We start from the raw sequence: 22,036 nt of genomic DNA on the forward strand, positions 1-22,036 counted from the left end.
TCGATTAAAGTAGTTCTCCCTGCTTATGGCAGTGGGAACCCACTCGAATAATTTTCCTTCCATAGTTTGCGATGAGCGACCTGTGACATTCTCTTATGGCAGTGGTCACCTAAGGCGACTCCTAGGCACTACAACAAAAGGGACTTTTTATCCCACGTTTTACACTTGAAAAATAAAAAGTGGGATAAAAATTTTTGATCCCACTTATACAATTGGAGCCTTAAATAAATGTTTGGAATAAGGGCCTTGTTTGGAAAACAGACAAAAAATAATGTTGAAAAGGCTATTTTTATGCATTTTCTAAACACAATTTAATATTTTAAGTGGGACTTTTTATCCCAAATTTTACATAAGAACCGGGATAAAAAGTCTCCATATATCTGGGTCTTTTAATTGTTGGGTCGACTACACATATAAAATGAACAATTGACTTTTAGGGTTTCATTTTTATTAGGGTTATTGTCATTGCCTCTTACCCAATCTCTCTCTCTCTCTAAGCGACTGTCCACATAAAGATCAAATAGGTTCTACCATGGCGTATCTCTCAACTTCAGTCCTTCCCTACTCTTCTATTTTCATGCATCATCTCAGGCCAATGGTCAAATTCTTGCGAAGGACGAGTCAACGGAGTTAGATCCAAGCTCCATGCCCTCTAAAACTTCTAGGTACCATTTGTCTTCTTTTTTTTATTATTATTGAGAGATTTGTGCTCCACATCCTCTAATCTCGTTCTACTTTCTTTTTTTTCTAAAATGTTGATCAACTCTCTCTCTCTCCTTCTCTCTTTCCTCAAGTGTGAAGGTTTATGGTCGACGAGTTCATGGTTTTTCATGGTGGACGAAGCTTCGTGGTCACCGTTTATGGTCGTTGACGATGACTCGCGGTTGTCGAAGGTGGTTCGCTACTATTGGTTGTTGTCCAAGGTGGTTCGTGTGTTGTACTAATTATTTGGGGTTTAGATCAGTACGATTGTATATTTTATGAAAAATATTGTTAAGGAAAAAAAATTTGTCTCTGTAGTGTGGTTCGTAGCTTATTAGTTTTAGTATAATTTATTTTTGTTTTTTTTTTGTTACCTTTAATCCCGGTTATTATAGGAAAATTGGGATAAAAAATCACTTTTTATCCTAATTTTTAAAGGAAAACTAGGATTAGAAATGGCTTTTTATCAGTTTTTCTATAATAATCGGGATTAAAAGTAGTTTTTATCCCAATTTTTATAAGACCTTTTATCCCACTAGCATATATCTCGGTTTTCATTTTAGCGAAAAGTGGGATAAATGCCCCTTAAAACTGGGATAAAAAGCCTATTTTTGTAGTAGTGAGGCAGGAAATGACTTTTCTCACTTGTCCCTTGCTCCTTAATGTTGAGGGAACCCGTTTGAACAAATTTCCTTTCATAGTTTGTCAGGAGTGACCTGTTCCATTCTCTTATGGCATAGGTCATCTAAGGTGACTCCTAGGCCGAAAATGATATTTATCTTTTGTCCCTTGCTCCTTGATGTCGAGGGAACCCGTTCGAACAAATCTCCTTCCATGGTTTGTGAGGAGTAACATGTGCCATTCTACTATGGTAGTGGTCTCCAAAACTAGAGAGCACCGCCATTTTCTTGTGGCACTAGTCACTTATTCCTCTTTCCTTGTGGTTTTAGTGCTATTTTAACTTTATGCATAAACCCAAGTCATTTTCATGTCCAAACAAGTCAAGTCCTTATTGGTTTCCTTGGCAGATTGAGGTCTCTAGGGTGAAAACGCTTGCGCGGGTCCATGAACCCTAGGTTGGGCACATTTGGTGTGTGAGCCCGGCGCCAAATGGTTGGTTGACGTTTTCGAGCTCCTCTAGAAGTGCCATGGGCCCTCAAGAAGGATGTCTTGCCTTATTTGACATTTATGAGCCTTGGTCAAAGTTGCAAGGTTGACTTTAGAGTCTTCAAGGTACTCTTACCATGTGGGCCCTGGTGCAAGAGTAGCTATTTTGTTTTTTTGCAAAAATTAGGTATAAAACTATATTTTTAAAAAATAATGATAGTGATACAATATTCTTAATTTGTAGTTAGGAAAGTGTGGTTATAGTAAAGTATACAAATTATTATCGTAAAATTAAGGTTTAAATATATATATATTATATATAGATGTGATTATACAAATATATTTTTTATGTTTAAATATATATATAATTAAATAAAAATTTTAATATAAAATATGTACATAATTTTTATTTTTAAATGCATATAATAATATTATAAACACTACAAGAAATATCACTTTTACCAGCTCATTTTGCAACTCGTGGCCGGCAAAAATGTCAAAGTTTTACCATTGCACATTTGCAGAGGCTAAAATCTAACTTTAAAATCTCACTTTAAAGTCATTTTTGCCAACGCTTTTCATTTTGTGCTGGCAAAAGATTTAATACTAACGTTGATTTTTCAACCCCTTTTGCCAACACATCATAAGTAAATTCCATTTTACCAGCACAATACCAAACTTTTGCCAACACAAAAATGAGCTGGCAAAAGTGACATTTCTTGTAGTGAAAATTAATAAAGAATATTTTGTTAAGTAATTGAGATATTACGTTAAAGTTATCGTAGAAATTAAAAAAAAATCCCATTATTGTTACATAGTTACACTTTTTATATAGAATAGATATATATATATATATATACTAGATAGAAGTTACGTGTGTCAAGTCACGTATATTAATTTTATTTAGTTTTTAGTTTTTTTTTAATATCATAATTTTAAAATTAATAATATTCAATGTAGTGATAATCATTGAAATTTGAAAGCATAATAGTGATTTAAATAAAAATAAAAATTACTATTATACTTTGTATTAGTAATTAAAAAAAAATATTATTCATCCTAAATTTATCTTCTAATTAATAAAAATGCGATCATCTGGTTAAACTATATCAAAATATTCAAATTTAATTTAAAATAATATTTAAAATTTAACTAATTCTAAATATCAAAATTTAAAAATAATTTTTCAAAAAAAAATAAACGATATTAACAAATTTATTATTAATTGCAACGCTTTAGTGGATTGATTATATTTAAGTTTAACTAACAATGACCCTTTACGACAACATTTATTTATTTTTTATTTAAAAAAAAGTCATTCAATAATTTCTTAATTCTGTTATATACCCACATTTTATATGTAAAATAAATATGCACAAACCTTTAACGCATAGAAATTAAAATAGCCGACGTGATATTGCATTTGCATATATTTAAGAGTTAATAAAAAATTAATTTGACTAATTAGTACTCGTTATTAATTCTTTTATTCTTTTTTATAATTGGATGACATAATTTTCTATTCTCTAGCCTTACAAAAAAAATTCTATTCTGTAGACTTAATTGAAACTAGCTAGTATAGGATCGTTACAATAATCCAAGTGGACATGTCTTATTGTTTCAACTAATTTTTAAATAAATAAAATTAAAATATTAAATTCCCAACAAAGTACAGCTACATATATACCAAACATACATTATACAATAGCTTTTGAAGACTGTTTCAGAGTTCCTACAGTACTTTATTACGTACAAGATATAATATGATGATAATTATGATGATGATAAAGCACAATGTAAATTTGCCTTAGCATATCCTACTCTTGAAACAAAAAAAAAAAACACAGAAAAATAAAGAAGATGAAGATGTTAAGACGTTTCCTCTTGATTGCATACCTTATTAGTGGCATGGTAGCCTTCACGGCAGTTCAAGCTCAAACTGAATCAGGTTTATAGTAATTACATGTAACATATAATGACGCTCGTATTAACACAAATTTATATATATGTTATAATTGGTATACATATAAATGATTGTGTATACATAAGATAAATTCATATATATTGCTTTTATTATTTAATTTTGGATGTAGGGTTCATCAGCATAGATTGCGGAGTGCCTGCTAATATGACTTACACAGACAAAACAACCGGCTTGACTTACGTTTCAGATTCAAATTTCATCGAAAACAACATAGGTGAAACCCATACAATATCACTTGAATACCATTCGCCCAATATTGAGAACCAATTTTCAACTTTAAGAAGTTTTCCTCAAGGATACAAAAATTGCTACACCCTAAAGCCAGCAGATGGAAAAGGGTACAAATATTTGATAAGGGCAAGATTCTTGTACGGAAATTATGATGAAAGAATGATTGTGCCGGAGTTTGATTTGTACATTGGGACTAATAAATGGGGGACTGTGAAATTGGATAATGCATCACATGTTGGGAGCATGGAGATCGTATATATTTCAACTTCAACTTATATATTTGTGTGTATAGTGAATACAGACCATGGCACACCCTTTATTTCGGCTTTGGAACTTAGGCCTTTGAAGAATTCTACGTACACCCCTACTCGGGCAGCTGTTCTATATCAACGCTTGGATTTAGGTTCCACCACCAATAAATCGGTCAGGTATTAGATATTAATTATACATAATATATTACTTATTATTTAATTTTTTTGATATATCCAATCCATGTTTATATTATTCTATGAAAATGTATGTGTTCTTACTTCCGATCATAATGTGTCATTATATTACTTAGGGAAAAATTATGTAATTATCTATTTTATATAGTCCAATATACATCACTTTTACCATATATATGAGCATTTTCTATCTTCGTTATTTTGAAGAAATTATAACACAAATTTTTTCTATATAATAGTGTATGTTGTAGTAATAGCAATATTTCACTAGTTTTCAAAATAATTGAATCATTTACTATAATAAAATATAATTCCAAAATAGTAAATTACTCTTGTATAATAATAAAAAAAACAAGGACAAATATAATTATTTGTTTGAATCTTATTTTTTTGTTGATTATTGATGATGTTGTTGATTTGTTTTGTTTGGTTTGATTAATTTAAAAGATAAAATAAAATACATTGTGGTGATGATTTATTTTAATAAAAAGTTCTAACCATGTGCTATGATTTTGTTTAAGATAATTATTTTTTTTTAATATCATTCAGATATAAGTAAAAATTTAGTATAATAATCTTATTAGAATAACATAATTGTAATAAGGTAACAACTTATGCCTAATTATAGACAATAGTCGCAAAATTAAATAACATTTGTCATTAGATTAGCAAAAAGAGTCTCCTTAATTAGCACACCTCTTGTTAATAAATATTTGTCAAAAAATTAAATAGAACATCCTAATTTCAGCTACTTTCATGATTTTTAATGCAACTATATAAACATATAATTATCATATTTCACTTTTGAATTAAATACAAATTTATGAATGTATGACTTATTACTAAATATAATTTATGTATTTAGATTTCAAGAGGATGTATATGATCGTATATGGCAGCCCTATAATATGGGAGATGCCAAAATTTTAAGCACATCGCTGACAGTAGACTCTGGTACCGTAATCAATTACACCCCACCATCAAGTGTTTTGGCCACCGCTATGATCCGAGAAAATGTGACTATTGAGCCTGAAGATCCCACTGCTAAATACTACGTGTACATGCACTTTGCTGACCTAGAAAAGCTTCAAGCAAATGAGTCAAGAGAATTTTTAATCTATGAAAACGACAAGTTGTGGAATGGTAATGATCAACCTTTTGCTCCTGAATACTTGTACACCACTACTAGATTTAGCACTTCCTCAGTCAGTGGCAACAGAATAAACTACTTGTTCAAACAATCTACCACATCTACACACCAACCTATCCTCAATGCTCTTGAGATTTTTATTGTTCAGAATTTCTCACAACCACAAACATATGAACAAGACGGTACGTAAATATATATGTATATATATATATATATTTTTAATTTAGTACCAAAGTATACTTGAATTTTACGATGTATATATATTAATACTGTACATGTGCATGATTGCTCCACTCCAGTACACATATTTAACAAACGTACCTAATCATTGCCATTTTTTTTAGGGGGGTGTTATGTAAGTTCGATATATATTACTCAAACTGAGTACAAATTAGTTACGTTAGGATTTATAAAACACTAAATCATAAATCTATATAGTATTTGCTAAATTAAAGAAGAAGATGATGACAAAAGATGAGCGGAAGCACTAACCTGAAGCCATTGTTAAATATTACAGAGAAGGTTTTGATCTTTCAAGAATACACTATTTTCTAAAGTATTTTTTCTGATTAGGGAAGGAGAGAATACAGAAATTCTAATGTTTCTTGGGCCATTCACTACACCAAAAATGAGTTTTATTAACATTTGAAAATGTCATATTTAGTGACTTTTATTAACATTTATGGCTTTTGTAACATTTGTAAGAAATGTAAGATATGCTAATGTGAGGTAAAGTCAAATGTCACTAAATAGTTCACTTAATGACATTTGAAAATGCCACTAAAATAATAATTAATAACATTTCAAATGTCACTAATAAATTTTTATATATTTACTCATTATATTTAAAATGATTTTAGTGACATTTTAAAAATGTTACTAAATTATATTACTTCATTTGTAAAAATGTCATTAAATTATTATTTATATAATTTAAAAAAATTACCAATTTTGTTGATATAATAGCTACAAAGATATTAATAATATATTTTACTATTTAAAATGTCGTTTTATGTTTAAATATTAAAATTAGTTTTGGTATGAATACATATACAAACATAACTACATCAGAGCAAAAATATTTAGAACTTGCAAATTTTATAATTTCATTATTCAAATTTTTTTATAATTACATAGAAATATCTTTGTATAACATAAAAAGGTAATTTCTATTATTGAAACAATAATAGAATGGTATCTATACATACAAATATCTCTTTTGTAGTGAAATTAATAATAAAAAAAAGTATTCTCGTACTTCAACATTTTGCAACTTGCAAGAGGAGGAGACTAGTATGAATTATCCTGCAATATTGCTCTTAATGGCTTTGAGAGTGCACAAAGAACATTGAGGTTAGCTTGCTGAACTTCACCTCAATATTTGGTCCCTTAGAAAGATCACATATCTTTTGTGAGTGACATTGCAAATAAATAAATAAAAAGTAGAACCATACCATTGCAAATTATATATAATTCATGCATGAGAAAAACAAAAAAGAATATTAGTATTTATTTTGAAATTGGAATGAAAGAAAAGGACCAGCACAAAGAATCACCAAATAATGCTTCATTTTTTTTCTTAGATAAAGAATGGCATGTATAAATTATGAGTGATATCAGTCCCTATTATATAGCATCATAAAAACCATAGTTAGTATATTCATTTCCTCAACCACCATATGATAATATTATGGATTATACATACATAATCATTAACTAATTTCCACTGTATGTACATATGTATATATATTAATCAAAATTATATATACGTACCTAAACTCCGTCCACTTCACAACGATCACCTACATCAAAGGGGTGGACTATGAATAAGAAAATGATAGCTTCAAATTCTGTTATGCATGTATTGCCAAAGATAAAAACAGTCAGAAGAAGGTGTGAGCTTATGAAGACAAGAAAATGCATGAAGTGAGATTATCACAATTAATTATGAATCCTACAAGCACTGACACCATATTGTGAAGCTCATCCACTGCTGTTTTCGTATCGTTAAGAGACAATGATCTTCTGAAACTCCCTAACCACAGCAACAGCCTTTAAATGATCTTCTTTCATGTGATACTTTGGGGGACCAGAGAGTGTTTCAACCACATATTGGTTAAACAGAGCTTCTTGAAAAGACAATGCTAGAACCTTAACCATAAGTGTTTTCAAAAGCCATATAAGATTTCCCACGAAAAAACAAACCAGAATTTTGGTTACATAAACTAACCTCCCACAGTTTAATGCCAAAACAAGAATTTCCCATTTCCATAATGGAAGGTCCCAAAGCTTTTGTTTTTCAAGAACTGGAATACAAAGACTACAACCCAAGGATGCTAAGATCAAAACAAGGCTTACCCACTGAACAAGTGTAAATATATTGAACAACCTTGGCATTCTCTCTTATATAAGCTGACTTCTCTGAATAACAACATACTTTTGTTGCAACTAACAACCTATGAATTCATTCATTCATTCCATTAATTATTATCACATTCAAGTAAGAATTCTGTTACATAACAAATAAATTACTTTCATATCAAATTATAGTTATTATGAACAAGTAATTGAATTGAACCTTATTACGGGGTTGAGACTTGAGCCAGCTACTAATAAAGACATCAGTTCTTCCTTGTGTCTCCTTTTTCATTGGAATTGGGTACTGTCCAGCAACATAAAGTTCAAACCTTTATCACTAATTTCATACACAAAATTCACCCAATTTCACAATTTATTCTAACTTACAGCTTTGGCAGTGTCTAGGGCATTGATCCCACACTCAAATGTGTAACTTAGCATGTCGTGAGCTTCTTCCTCTGTGCTAACTGGCTTTTTCAACTAAATATTAAAACTATCGAAAAATTGGAAATCAAATTCAATCTGAAATTAAACAACTTCTCTGCTATCAAAATCAAACTATATATCCGAATCTCAACATCAACATCAACATGTATATATCTATATCTACATAACTAAAAAACTCCATGGAGAGAGAGAGAGAGAGAGAGAGAGAGAGAGAGAGAGAGAGACCTTGGATCGAACTTCTTAGTGAGTGAGATTGCGTAAATGAAATGAAACCCTAGGAGGACTTAGAGAAGAAAAGAGAGACGATATGGTCTATTTTCTCTCTCTGCAAACTTTTACCCAAAAAATAAAGAAATTTTCAAATTTCAAATGGAAATCGAGAGAGAGAAAAGAAAACTTACCGTCGGAGACTGACAGAGAGGTGATCACACGCAGAGCCAGGTTGTTGTCGTTCGCCTGGGGTCGCTTGGTTCTCAATTACTGTAACCCTAAAATTGGTTAATTGAATTGCTTAAAAAATTTAGTTTATTTAGTAATATTAATTAAAAGCAATATTTTTATTTTATATTGTTAAAAAAGTTAAATTAAAATAAAAAAAAAAAACTAACATTTGAAAATGTCATTAATTTTAATGTTTGGTAACATTTTTACAAATGTTATTATTTATATATTTTACTAACATTTTCTAAATGCTATTAATATTAATTATTTATAAATTAATGACATTTAAATCAAATGTTAATAAAACATATAATTGCTGACACTTCAAAATAAATGTTACCAGCTAAAAATGTCATTTATCATTTCTAAGGTGGCATTTTTGATGAAATGTTGCTAAATTACTATTATAATAACATTTTTCTACAAATGTTACAAAATGAAATGTCACTAATTCTAAATTTTGTTGTAGTGATTACTTATTTTTAGGCTCATTATATAATGAGTTTTGGGTATTTATAATTTGGCTCCTCAACAAATTATAAATTATTTTATAGTATCTACACATTATTTTTATGAAAATTTAATGCCCTTTTGATACCCATAACATAATTGGTCACTTAATTTTGTATCACACTTTATAATAGCATATACATCATGTGCCCACAATAGGATTTTAATCCAACAATCTCCTACTTGGGCAATATATATGTTACCTGATAAATGTATAATCTCATGGGCTCAAAATTTGCTATTATGTAAAGATATTTACAACAATCTCGTCCATCAACTATACCCATATAAGATCAAAGTGATTTTCGTCATATCAATCATGACTAAACCCATCAATGGTCACATATATACAAATATAGCCGAATGACATAGATCAATCATAGATGTGTAGCATGGAAATTACATGCAATGTGAACCAAACATGTCTATTTCCAACCGGTCCTCCTTAAACCAAAATGATGTCAGACTTAAACATAACAAAACAGGGTGAATGAACTAAAAACTTTAGTTCTGATCAGAAAATAACCAAATACATAAATGTCTTAAACAAACATAAAGCCAAGAAAATACAAGCTCCCACTAAATCATAATATCCTCAAGCAATACTACACCCATATGGGCAGTGTGCCCAAGAAAGACCTTGAGTGGTAATCCTTTTGTGAGCGGATCCGCAATCATGGAGTTTGTCCCAATGTGCTCTATGGATATCTGTCCACTCTGCACTCTTTCTTTCACAACGAGGAACTTTATGTCAATATGATTTGACTTGGATGAGCTCCTATTGTTATTGGAATATGTATTGTTGATTTATTGTCACAAAATATCTTGAGTGGTCTTTCTACATTCTCTAAAATACGCAGCCTAGTGACAAAGTTTCTCAGCCATATTCCCTTATTTGATGTCTCATAACATGCTACAAATTCTACTACCATAGTGGAAGAAGCTATAAGTGTCTGTTTGACACTTTTCCAGGATATAACTCCTCCAACTAACAGGAAAATGTAGCCTGATGTAGACCTTCTGCTATCTTGGCATCCAGCGAAATCAGAATCAGAATACCCTATGACCTCCAAATGATCTGACTTCCTGTATGTGAGCATGTAATCTTTTGTTCTCTGAAGATACCTCATAACCCTCTTGGCTACTATCTAATGGTCCATACCAGGGTTGCTTAAATATATGCCTAAGATCCCAACAATGTAAGCAATATCTGGACGCGTACATACCTGAAGATACATTAGACTCCCTACAACTGATGCATAGGGAATTTTTTTCATTTCGTGAATTTCAAGGCTGCTTTTAGGGCATTGACTAAGACTGAATTTATCTCCTTTAGCAACAGGGGTGTCACCTGGTCTACAATCTTGCATGCCAAACCTTTTGAGTACTTTATTAATATAGCTCTTTTGTGATAATCCAAGAATACCCCGAGAACAATCTCAACATATTTGAATTCCTAAAACAAAAGAGGCGTCACCAAGATCTTTCATCTCAAATTTCTTAGATAAAAATCTCTTGATTTCGTGCAATAAGCCTATATCATTAGTGGCAAGCAATATGTCATCGACATATAGAACCAGAAATATGTATTTACTCCCACTGAACTTGTGATATACACAATCATCAATAATATTCATCTCAAAACCAAATGAGATGATTACTTGGTGAAACTTGTGATACCACTAACGAGAAGCTAGCTTGAGTCCATAGATGGATTTCTTTAATTTGCAAACCATATTCTTTAGGTCACCAACCACAATGTTTTCTGGTTGCTCTATATAAATTGTCTCATCAATGTCGCGATTGAGAAACGTTGTTTTAACATCCATCTAATGTAACTCAAGGTCAAAATGAGCAACAAGTGCCAATATTATCCTAAAAGAGTCTTTCGATGAAACCGGAGAGAAAGTCTCTATATAAGCAATGCCTTATTTTTGAGTATAGCCTTTTGCTACAAGACGTGCCTTAAATCTCATCACATTACCATATTCATCCTTCTTGGTTTTAAGTATCCACTTACAACCAATTGGTTTTACACCTTCTAGTAATGGGACAACTTCCCAAACTTTATTGTCTTGCATAGACTTATTCTCTTCATTCATGGCATCAATCCACTCTTGAGAGTTAGAACTTTTCATGGCCTGATGCAAGTTGATTGGATCATCTTCCATCATCCCAATTTCATCCTCATGTTCTTGAAGAAATACAAAATAATCATCTGAAATAGCATTTCTTCTCTCTTGTGGACCTCCTTAATGGCTCTTGTTCTTGAGGGTGTTGAATTTGTTCTTCTGGAACAATAGCCTCATCTTGGTTGGACAGTTGTTCAACATTGTCTTGTTGAGGTTCCAAATTCATTCTTGATCAATAACAGGTGTGGAAGCCTGAACATTATCTAGAATGATAGTAGGAACTGAGTTTGAATTCAATTCCTCCTCAAAAGCAATGTCTCTAACCTTATTTCTCCCCCCAAATTCAACATCCTCAAAAAAATGTTGCAGTTCCCATCTCAAAAATATTTTTGACAGTGAGATCATAAAACTTATAGCCCCTAGATCGCTTAGAATAACCAATAAAGTAGTTGCTAACTGTTTAAAGTCTAATTTATTTTCATGTGGCCTATAAGGCCTTGCCTTAGCTGGACATCCACAAAGGTGGAAATGCTTTAGACTAGGCTTTCGACCTGTCCAAAGCTCATAAGGTATTTTTGCAACTGCTTTACTTGGTACTCTATTCAGAATGTAAGTTGTTGTCTTTAATGTTTATCCCCAGAGGGACTCAGGTAAGGTAGAATGAGCGATCATTCTCCTTACCATATCCTTAAGAGTCTTATTTCGTCTCTCAGTAACACCATTCATCCTAGGTGATCCTGGCATGGTGTACTGTGGGACAATACCACATTCCTCTAGGAATTTAGCAAATGGTCATGGACGTTGTTCACCTGAGCCATCATATCTACCGTAGTATTCTCCACCACGATCAGATTTGACGTTCTTAATCCTTTTGTTGAGTTGATTCTCAACTTCAGCTTTGTAAGCTTTGAACACGTCCACAGACTGAGATTTTTCATAAATGAGATATAGGTACCCATAACGTGAGTAATCGTCTATGAATGATATAAAATATTATTGATCATTCCTGTTGGGAATTATTTTACCAGGATCTTAGATCTACTCACAAGTATGTTGTTTAAACATCCTAAATATGAACTTTCTAAAACGATAAATTAAACACATATAAAGTTAAGAAAACCTTACATTGATGCAGCGGAATTAATGTCTCCTTCCACTCAGATCTCTAACCCTTGATTCCTTTCTGTAGCAGAGTATAATCAAGATCTGAGCCCGAATGTCCTTCTTCTTCAAGTTTGATCCTTCACAGTCTTCCAATCTATGATTGAGTTACTACTTGCTGTGTGTGGGCACTTACTCTTTCACTAGGGTCACGAAAAAGATGAAGGGAAAAGAGAGAGAGGTATTTCGGCCAAGGATAGAAAGTGAGGGAAGGCTCAGTTTTTCTGAAGAGAGAAATTTCTGTCAGAAAGGCTTGTTGAAAACTTATGATTTGACTGAGCCATCACTTTCTATTTATAGGCAACTACTAGGTTTAGGTTAGGATTTATTTGGCATTAAAATAATGAAAATATTAATTTGAAAAAGCTATTTAAGTGGCCGGCCATATGGTGTTATTGGGCCTCACTTAATTTTGCAATTTTATCAAATTTTATCTCTATTTTCTCAAAAACGCCAATTTTCCAATTCTAACCTTTTAAATGCCAAAACTAATTATTTAATAACTAAAATACATTATTAAATAATATTGTCATTTAATTTAATTATTAATTAGACATATAAAGTCTATTAATAAATAAATAAACCTAGAAACTCTTTTCTTTACAATTTCACCCCTGCTTAGTGAAAATTCATAAAATTAGATATAGTCTAACTTTAGAATTTTAATTGATCAATCACGAATCAATTAATGAGTCTTACAAGCAGAATGTTCTCAACTAGAATGGGGACCATGGATCTATATGCTGAGCTTCCAATAAGTGAACCAAATTTACCAAGTAAATTCCTACTTATTAATTCTTCGTTGAATCCACTTTTAGAACTTAGAATTGCACTCTCAGACTTATATAGAGCATATTGTATGTTTCACGATACCAATATACTATCTCATTTAACCATTGTTATAATCTTATTGTGATTTAAAGATCCTCTATATAGATGATTTACATCGAGATGGGATTTCTTTACCGTTCTCACCCCTCAATGTATTTTGCCCCTTAAAACACTTAGCTACCTGTAAATGGTGTTTAGTGATCTAATAATTAGTCAGTTAAACAAGAGCTCATCCATTTACTTCTATTTGCTAAGCTCGAAGGGAATCATCACTTAACTTCTATACACCAGTAGAAGCTATAGATTCCATATTTATGTTCAGCACTCTGTTCCCAAAATATACGTATCACCCTGACCCAAAAGTAGGCTTAACTAATAAATCAAAGAACATGAATAGCACTCCTGAGTTGAGCCCAAGCATATCAGGATTTAGATTCTTCTAATCTTAAGATCAACTACTGATATTGACTTGGAAAGATATGTATAACGGTAAGTTTGTAATATCTTAACTTAGTTGCAATATCGGTCCAGTCCAATGTATACTCCATACATTCGAAACTAGTATACTTTACTAATGTCCTGGAAAGAACATAACACTTACTCCAAGTGTAAGTACACATCATCGCTGATTATCACATTGGTGTAAATCCAATAACACTGATGAAACAGGGACCAAAACTTTTGATTCATATGATCACAATCACATTCCACTGTGTTGACGGTACTGTAATTGTGAATAAACATATGATCTGGATTTAACTGATTTTGTGTGTATGAATGTAATAAACATATTAAACATATTAAACCATTAGCATGTAAAATTCATGCAAACATCAATCACTTCAAATTTCTTATATTGATAACTAATCAGATTGTAAAGAGTTTTATTTAGGGCATAAAACCCAACAAACTCCCACTTGCACTAATATAAAACAAACTGTGCAAATAGGTCAATCTGATGTCTTGATCTTCAGATCAAGTGTAGTATATATTTGAATCCATCCAAACTTCTGGAAACTAGTTCATAAATACACTTATGAAACATCCTTTACTATATGCTTTACTCATCAAGGGATATTGATATCTTTACTGTTTTAAAAGTACATCTGAATTAACAGAAGACATATCTCATATTTTAAAATATGTAATTGAGATAATACAGTGTAGACTTTTCTTCAGTGATATAACTTTCTGGTATTTTCGAATAGAACAAGTTATAGTTCTTCTCTGGTAGAGCTTGAATTATTATTCAATAATTCCTCCACCCCCAAAGTAAGCACCATCTCATAGAATTTCGAAATTAGATGGTGAGATACAAAGACAACTGATACACAGTTCCTTAATATCTGACATATAGATCACTTTCATAAATCCTTCTTGAATATCTTCTAATGTTCCCTATTTGATTACATCTCAGATAGCTCCCACTCAATAGCAGATGTCTGGTTCAATAATACTTTTAACCTCTGATTGTTTAGAGAGTTACCTAGTTGTGACTTTTGTATTAGTCTGAAACTTTAAGTTAAGACTAAGTCATCAACATAGCAGACTAGTATTTTAAAGTGAAAAATACATGCCAGAGATAAAGTAATCAAAATTAAGATACCATCAAATTTTTATGAGGATTAAGAATTCCTTGTTCAAGTCATTCGAATGGACTGAACTAGAGTTCTTTATCTTATTCTCATAATTCTGATAAGCTATACCTATCCATGTGAATGGTTAGATTTGCTTTTCAGTATTGTTCTTAAGTACCTATCACAATTATCAACCTAATGAAGATGGGTATAGAATTTTAAAATTCTCCCACTCAATTAAGGTAGTGTGAAACTTTAACAAAGAACTTTCAAAGGTATCAAACTTTTACTTACAACAGTAAAATCGAAATGGAACATACAATCAAGATCAAGAATTTATATTGACAATAGCTGACTCATTATATTACTTCTATGTTTAAACAAGATATGTGTTTCATAGGGAATTGTGGAATAGACTCCACCCCTAAGAATATACATATAGGGTACTATGGATAACCTCCACCCCTAAGTATATAGAGATTATGATCCACCCCTAAAGGTTGTAAAGATCGTGATTCTCTTAGTGTGATAGAGTTTATGTGGAGTTGAATACTATCCAGAGTTCATTAGATATAAAAGATCGTTGAACTGCATAGTTTTCTTAACTTTTTTCCACCCCTATCAGATCATAAGATCCTTTTATTAAACAAATTCTTAATAATTGTATGAGAATTAACAATTATTGATAAACATAGAAATAGTTTCTAGTGTTTATATAATATAACTCTATGAAGAGTTGAAAATATTATAGAATTTGCGTCAATAATAAAAACACTTACACATACAAACATACAAATATAATGTGGTAATAATTTGATGAAGATAAATTAAATGAAGCTCAATCTCATAATTTGCAATGGTGATTTCGAAAATAAAACTTTATTAATAATAAAAATGTATTGCAACAATATGAGAGAAACAGGGATAAATATCCCTAACTAAAATTTGAAATCCAAATTGTCTTTAAACTAAAACAATTAATTCAAAAATTGAAGAGCTTCATCTTCATCTGGACGATTTCACCCTTGGTCCAGCTTTCTGATCCAACTCAATTGAGTTCAAGTAGCTTGGCCTATAAGAAGAAGAAAACAAATAAACAAAGTTAGTCCAGAATCATAAATCCAATTGGATAATATTTCACTAAAACTCTTAAAGTTTATAAATGGAAATACCTTGTTTCTTTGCAAGAAGTTTAGGACACTGGGGTTTCCAATGACCTTTTTTATTGCAGTGGAAACACTTTCCTTTAAGTGTAGCATCACCAGAAGGAGCAGCCTTTTTCATGGCTTTTGCTCGCTTCTTGGTGTTCTTCCACTTCTTCTTTGATTTGGGCTTTGAAGCAGAGGCAACATTTGCTTCAGGTTTCATCGTCCCATTACCATTACCAGGATTATGAGGTTTACTCCCTTTCTTCTTGGGTCCTCCAATCAAATTTTCATAAGTTTGAAGGTCATTGACTAATTCATACAAGTCAATTTCCTTCTTATTCATGACATAATTTGATGTATATGGTAGAAATGTTGGAGTCAGGCTATTCAAGATAAGACTAACTTGAGTAGCACTGTCCATTTCAGCACCATGATCCTGGGCTTCTTGGAAATAACTGGACATGAGGAGAACATGGTCACGCACGTTTTGATGAGGTTCCATCTGTGCATTAATGTACTTCTTAGTCGCGTCAAAGCGTGACTGAAGTGATGCCTTACCGAATAGCTCATTTAACTTCGTCATAACTTCAGCAGCCTTCTCAGTTTTAGAAAACCGAGTTTTGAGGGTGTCAACCATGCTAGAAAGCATAAAGTATAGAGCTTTGTCATTTGCTTTCTGCCAACGCTCATACTTTTCTTTCACAGCTTTGGATGCATTGTCCCCGTGCACTTCGTGTGACGGCTCAGTTAAAACAAACAAGGCACTTTCTCCTATGAGAGCAATATTAATGTTCTCATTCCATTTATTAAAGTTAGATCCATTCAGCTTATTTTCAGTCAACAGTGATAACATGGGATTCATTTTGACAAAACAGGATACTACAAAATAATAGAAATCAACAAATAGAAATTAAATAATGGTTTAACACAAAATCTATTCAGAAATTATAAGCACATAGCAAGTAGGAATGATATGAGAAAATACTTAAAAAATTCAATCCTAAATAATTTCCAAGGTTTTCAACAAACTGATATCAGTGTCCCGTTTAGGCGAGAGTCAAAGCTATCATCCATTGAATAGAGTTGTCAGCTCATCTAAAATGTTAAACATTCTAGCAACCTTTTATTCGATCAAGATCAGAATCCAGCGTTGTCCCGCTTAGGCGAGAGTCAAGGCCATTCTATCTCATGAGCTTCTACCATTGTTTCGCAATTTGCAAGTCAAATATGGTCGCCACCATTAGGGTGATCTATACCATATAAAACACTTACAAACCACTTATCATGCGAGATTAAACGGTGCGAAATTGCTAATGAACGTTCCTCCATTAGGGAAGATTACTCACTAAAACAAACGCGGTGTAAAACCCACAATGGAGATCGAATATCTTAATAATAATAAAGCTCATTGTTTAAAATGTATTTTCTTTATTATTCTAATAAATAAATCTCATTAAATTCTATTTAAGAATTAAAATTCAAAAATAAGAATTTAATATAACATTTATAAAATTATACTTAGATGGTGATTGAAATAAAATTAATTATTTCCATCTTAGTAATAATCTTAAATATAAATATTAAGGAAATTAATTTAAGTTGAATTAAATTAAATAATTAGCAACTTAAAAATTTCCTTTGAGAATATATTTATTGGGTTCGAAAATTTAAAGTATATAAAAATACAATTTTCGAAAATAATAAAAAATAGAAAAGAAATACTTCAAGCAAAAATATCATCTATCTAGATTTTCTTTTGACTAGTTTATTCAATTTCTAATAATATATATATATATATATTTTAAATTAATCAATTAAATGAAAAAATCATTGATTGTAGTTGGTCCAAGAATTAATTAAAATAAATAATTAATTTACAACTCAGTCTATTTTTCAAAAAAAACGAAAATATTGCATAATTAAAATGCAAATTTCGAAATTGATTAATAAAATAAAGAAAAATATATATTGAAAATTATTTAAATTTAAGTTGAAAAATTAAATTTCAACCTAAAAATAATTTTCTATTTAATTAAGTGTCATGAAAAATCAATAAATATTTAAGTATCATGATGAAAATCAACTTAGATATTTAGATTCTTCAAGTTAATTAAATGTATTAAATTCAAGAAATAATAATTAAGTGTAGAGAAGGCTTAATTATTAATTTCTATTTAATACTAGGAAAAATATACTTAATAAAATTGTACCAAAATTAATTATTTAAATAATTAATTTCACAAAGTATAATTTTCCTATTTAAATATTAGAAATAATAAGTAGTCTAGAAATTACTATCTAGAAAATATCTTATTTGACTAAGTATCTTTTCAAAAATTTGAAAAATATCTAATTTAAGTTAGATAAAAAAAAATCTAAAACTTAAATAATTTCAAATTTAGATTTAATTAAATATCAAAATTAAGTTGTAACCACTTAATTTGAAGATATCTTTTTAAAGTTAATATATGAAAAGATATTAACCAAAAAAAATATCTAAAATATTCCATTTTAAGTTAATATTTGAAAAGATATTAACTTAAAAAATATTTTAAGAATCTTTAATAACTAATGCCTAGGATTCCTCAACTTGATTTAAAATTTAAATCAAATATTCAAATTTAAGTTAGATAAGAAAAAATCAGTTGATACAACTAATTTATAACTTAAATAGGAATATTTAATTAAATAAGCTCCAGAAAGAATCTTAGTTAGTTAAAATTCTATATTTAATTAAATACAAGAAAAATACAAATAGTTTGTCTAGAAATAATATCTAAACTAAAAGTGTTTTTCTTAAAATTAACTTTAAAATATTAAAATGAAAATAAATTTCATATATTTTAAAAGTTAATTATGTTGCTAATTCAATTTTATTAGGTCAAACTAATATAATTAACCTAGTACAGTTATTCAAATCAGGCAAATGGGCCTTCACAATTGGGGTAGTTCATGTGAGGGGGTGCTGGGTTCAGTATGTCGTACCCACTTCTATGGCTCCCAACTCTCACACAAGGCCCAAAAGAGAGGAATTTAACCTTAAAATAAATAACTGTTATTAATTGAATAGGTCCAATAACTAAATGGACCTAAATAAAATCTATCATGGTGTGACATTTTATTTAGCAACAACCTATATGTATCTATATTAAAACAAAATAAACATATAGGCTCACACATGCACACTTTGGATGGATCCTATCGTGTTGCTAGGTCATACACAGATGAAAGAAGATTGTAAAATTTACCTGTTACAAATTATTAACTTGACCAAGGGAGCCATCAGATCATTAGATCTGGCAAAAAGTAACCATGGCTATTTGCAATCAAGTAATAATAGGTTTTTAAAACTTACACACAAGTTTAAACCACATACTCCTGCAACAAGGTTAGCTGGATAGTTGGAAGTAGGATTTATTTAATTTTAAAAAAATAATTTCGAAAAATAAATAATTAAAAAAAATATTTAATTAATTTCGAAAATAAAGTTTAAAAAAAAATATTTAATTTCGAAAAAAAAAATTTAATTTCGAAATTTTAAAAAATATTTAAAATTAAACCTACTATTTTGAAAAATTAGGTTTCAACCAACCTAAATATCATTTCAAAAAAAAATTTGCTAACTACTTTTAAAAATTAAATGTTATTTTAAAAATAAAAATTAAATAAAAATTAGAAAAGATAAATGAAATATCTTTTCAGATTTTTAAATTTAATTTAAATAAATAAAATAACAAATTTTAAACGTTAGCAAAATATCTTATATCTATTTAAAATTACATGATTATAAATATCTTATTTTAAATTTAAATAAGGTCAAAATATCTAAAAAGATTTAATTTTTAAAAAAAATCTTAAAAGATAAGATATAATTAAAAAAATATCTTAAAAGATAAGATATTTTAAAATATCTTAAAAGATTTTATAAATATCTTATAAAATCTGACCTTAAATTTTAAAAAAAAAAAATAAGATATAATCAAATTTAAAAATAAGATAGATTTTTTAAGCAAGAAGATAGATACTAATTGTATTCAAATTCAAATTACACTAATATCTTGAATTAAATTAAAAAAAAATATTAAATTAATTCAAAATGATAATTAGAATTGAATTAGGAATAGTAATAGTATATATACAAAACCATACAAAAAATTGGAAATTAATTACATGAAAAATAATTCCAGAAACGAAATCACAATTATTTTTTACGAAAATTTCACAAACATCAATCAATCATCAAATAACACTCAATACAACATGATACCATCCAAAGAACATACAAACAATCGTTTTAAAGTCCAAATTTCATGTAAGTAAATCAATTACCATGGCTCTGATACCAGTTGTTGGGAATTATTTTACCAGGATCTTAGATCTACTCACAAGTATGTTGTTTAAACATCCTAAATATGAACTTTCTAAAACGATAAATTAAACACATATAAAGTTAAGAAAACCTTACATTGATGCAGCGGAATTAATGTCTCCTTCCACTCAGATCTCTAACCCTTGATTCCTTTCTATAGCAGAGTATAATCAAGATCTGAGCCCGAATGTCCTTCTTCTTCAAGTTTGATCCTTCACAGTCTTCCAATCTATGATTGAGTTACTGCTTGCTGTGTGTGGGCACTTACTCTTTCACTAGGGTCACGAAAAAGATGAAGGGAAAAGAGAGAGAGGTATTTCGGCCAAGGATAGAAAGTGAGGGAAGGCTCAGTTTTTCTGAAGAGAGAAATTTCTGTCAGAAAGGCTTGTTGAAAACTTGTGATTTGACTGAGCCATCACTTTCTATTTATAGGCAACTACTAGGTTTAGGTTAGGATTTATTTGGCATTAAAATAATGAAAATATTAATTTGAAAAAGCTATTTAAGTGGCCGCCCATATGGTGTTATTGGGCCTCACTTAATTTTGCAATTTTATCAAATTTTATCTCTATTTTCTCAAAAACGCCAATTTTCCAATTCTAACCTTTTAAATGCCAAAACTAATTATTTAATAACTAAAATACATTATTAAATAATATTGTCATTTAATTTAATTATTAATTAGACATATAAAGTCTATTAATAAATAAATAAACCTAGAAACTCTTTTCTTTACAATTTCACCCCTGCTTAGTGAAAATTCATAAAATTAGATATAGTCTAACTTTAGAATTTTAATTGATCAATCACGAATCAATTAATGAGTCTTACAAGCAGAATGTTCTCAACTAGAATGGGGACCATGGATCTATATGCTGAGCTTCCAATAAGTGAACCAAATTTACCAAGTAAATTCCTACTTATTAATTCTTCGTTGAATCCACTTTTAGAACTTAGAATTGCACTCTCAGACTTATATAGAGCATATTGTATGTTTCACGATACCAATATACTATCTCATTTAACCATTGTTATAATCTTATTGTGATTTAAAGATTCTCTATATAGATGATTTACATCGAGATGGGATTTCTTTACCGTTCTCACCCCTCAATGTATTTTGCCCCTTAAAACACTTAGCTACCTGTAAATGGTGTTTAGTGATCTAATAATTAGTCAGTTAAACAAGAGCTCATCCATTTACTTCTATTTGCTAAGCTCGAAGGGAATCATCACTTAACTTCTATACACCAGTAGAAGCTATAGATTCCATATTTATGTTCAGCACTCTGTTCCCAAAATATACGTATCACCCTGACCCAAAAGTAGGCTTAACTAATAAATCAAAGAACATGAATAGCACTCCTGAGTTGAGCCCAAGCATATCAGGATTTAGATTCTTTTAATCTTAAGATCAACTACTGATATTGACTTGGAAAGAT

The 22,036-nt window shown here is 30.1% G+C and overlaps 1 long non-coding RNA gene across 9 annotated transcripts; it reads right to left on the bottom strand.

Moving 5' to 3' along the window:
- Positions 1 to 6,699: 6,699 nt before the first annotated feature.
- Positions 6,700 to 8,954, bottom strand: LOC133030280 (uncharacterized). 9 transcript variants are annotated; one of them, XR_009684126.1, is made up of 5 exons: positions 8,827 to 8,954; positions 8,366 to 8,445; positions 8,199 to 8,282; positions 7,394 to 7,422; positions 6,700 to 7,008 (listed from the first exon to the last, which is right to left on the bottom strand). It is a non-coding gene; the product is annotated as an uncharacterized LOC133030280 (long non-coding RNA). The 9 variants fall into 9 exon arrangements; XR_009684122.1 differs by having other exon boundaries at positions 8,366 to 8,471; positions 8,827 to 8,944; XR_009684125.1 differs by having other exon boundaries at positions 8,366 to 8,458; positions 8,827 to 8,942.
- Positions 8,955 to 22,036: the final 13,082 nt, after the last annotated feature.

Source organism: Cannabis sativa, chromosome 8 (genome assembly GCF_029168945.1).
Source record: "Cannabis sativa cultivar Pink pepper isolate KNU-18-1 chromosome 8, ASM2916894v1, whole genome shotgun sequence".
Taxonomy (NCBI): Eukaryota; Viridiplantae; Streptophyta; class Magnoliopsida; order Rosales; family Cannabaceae; genus Cannabis; species Cannabis sativa.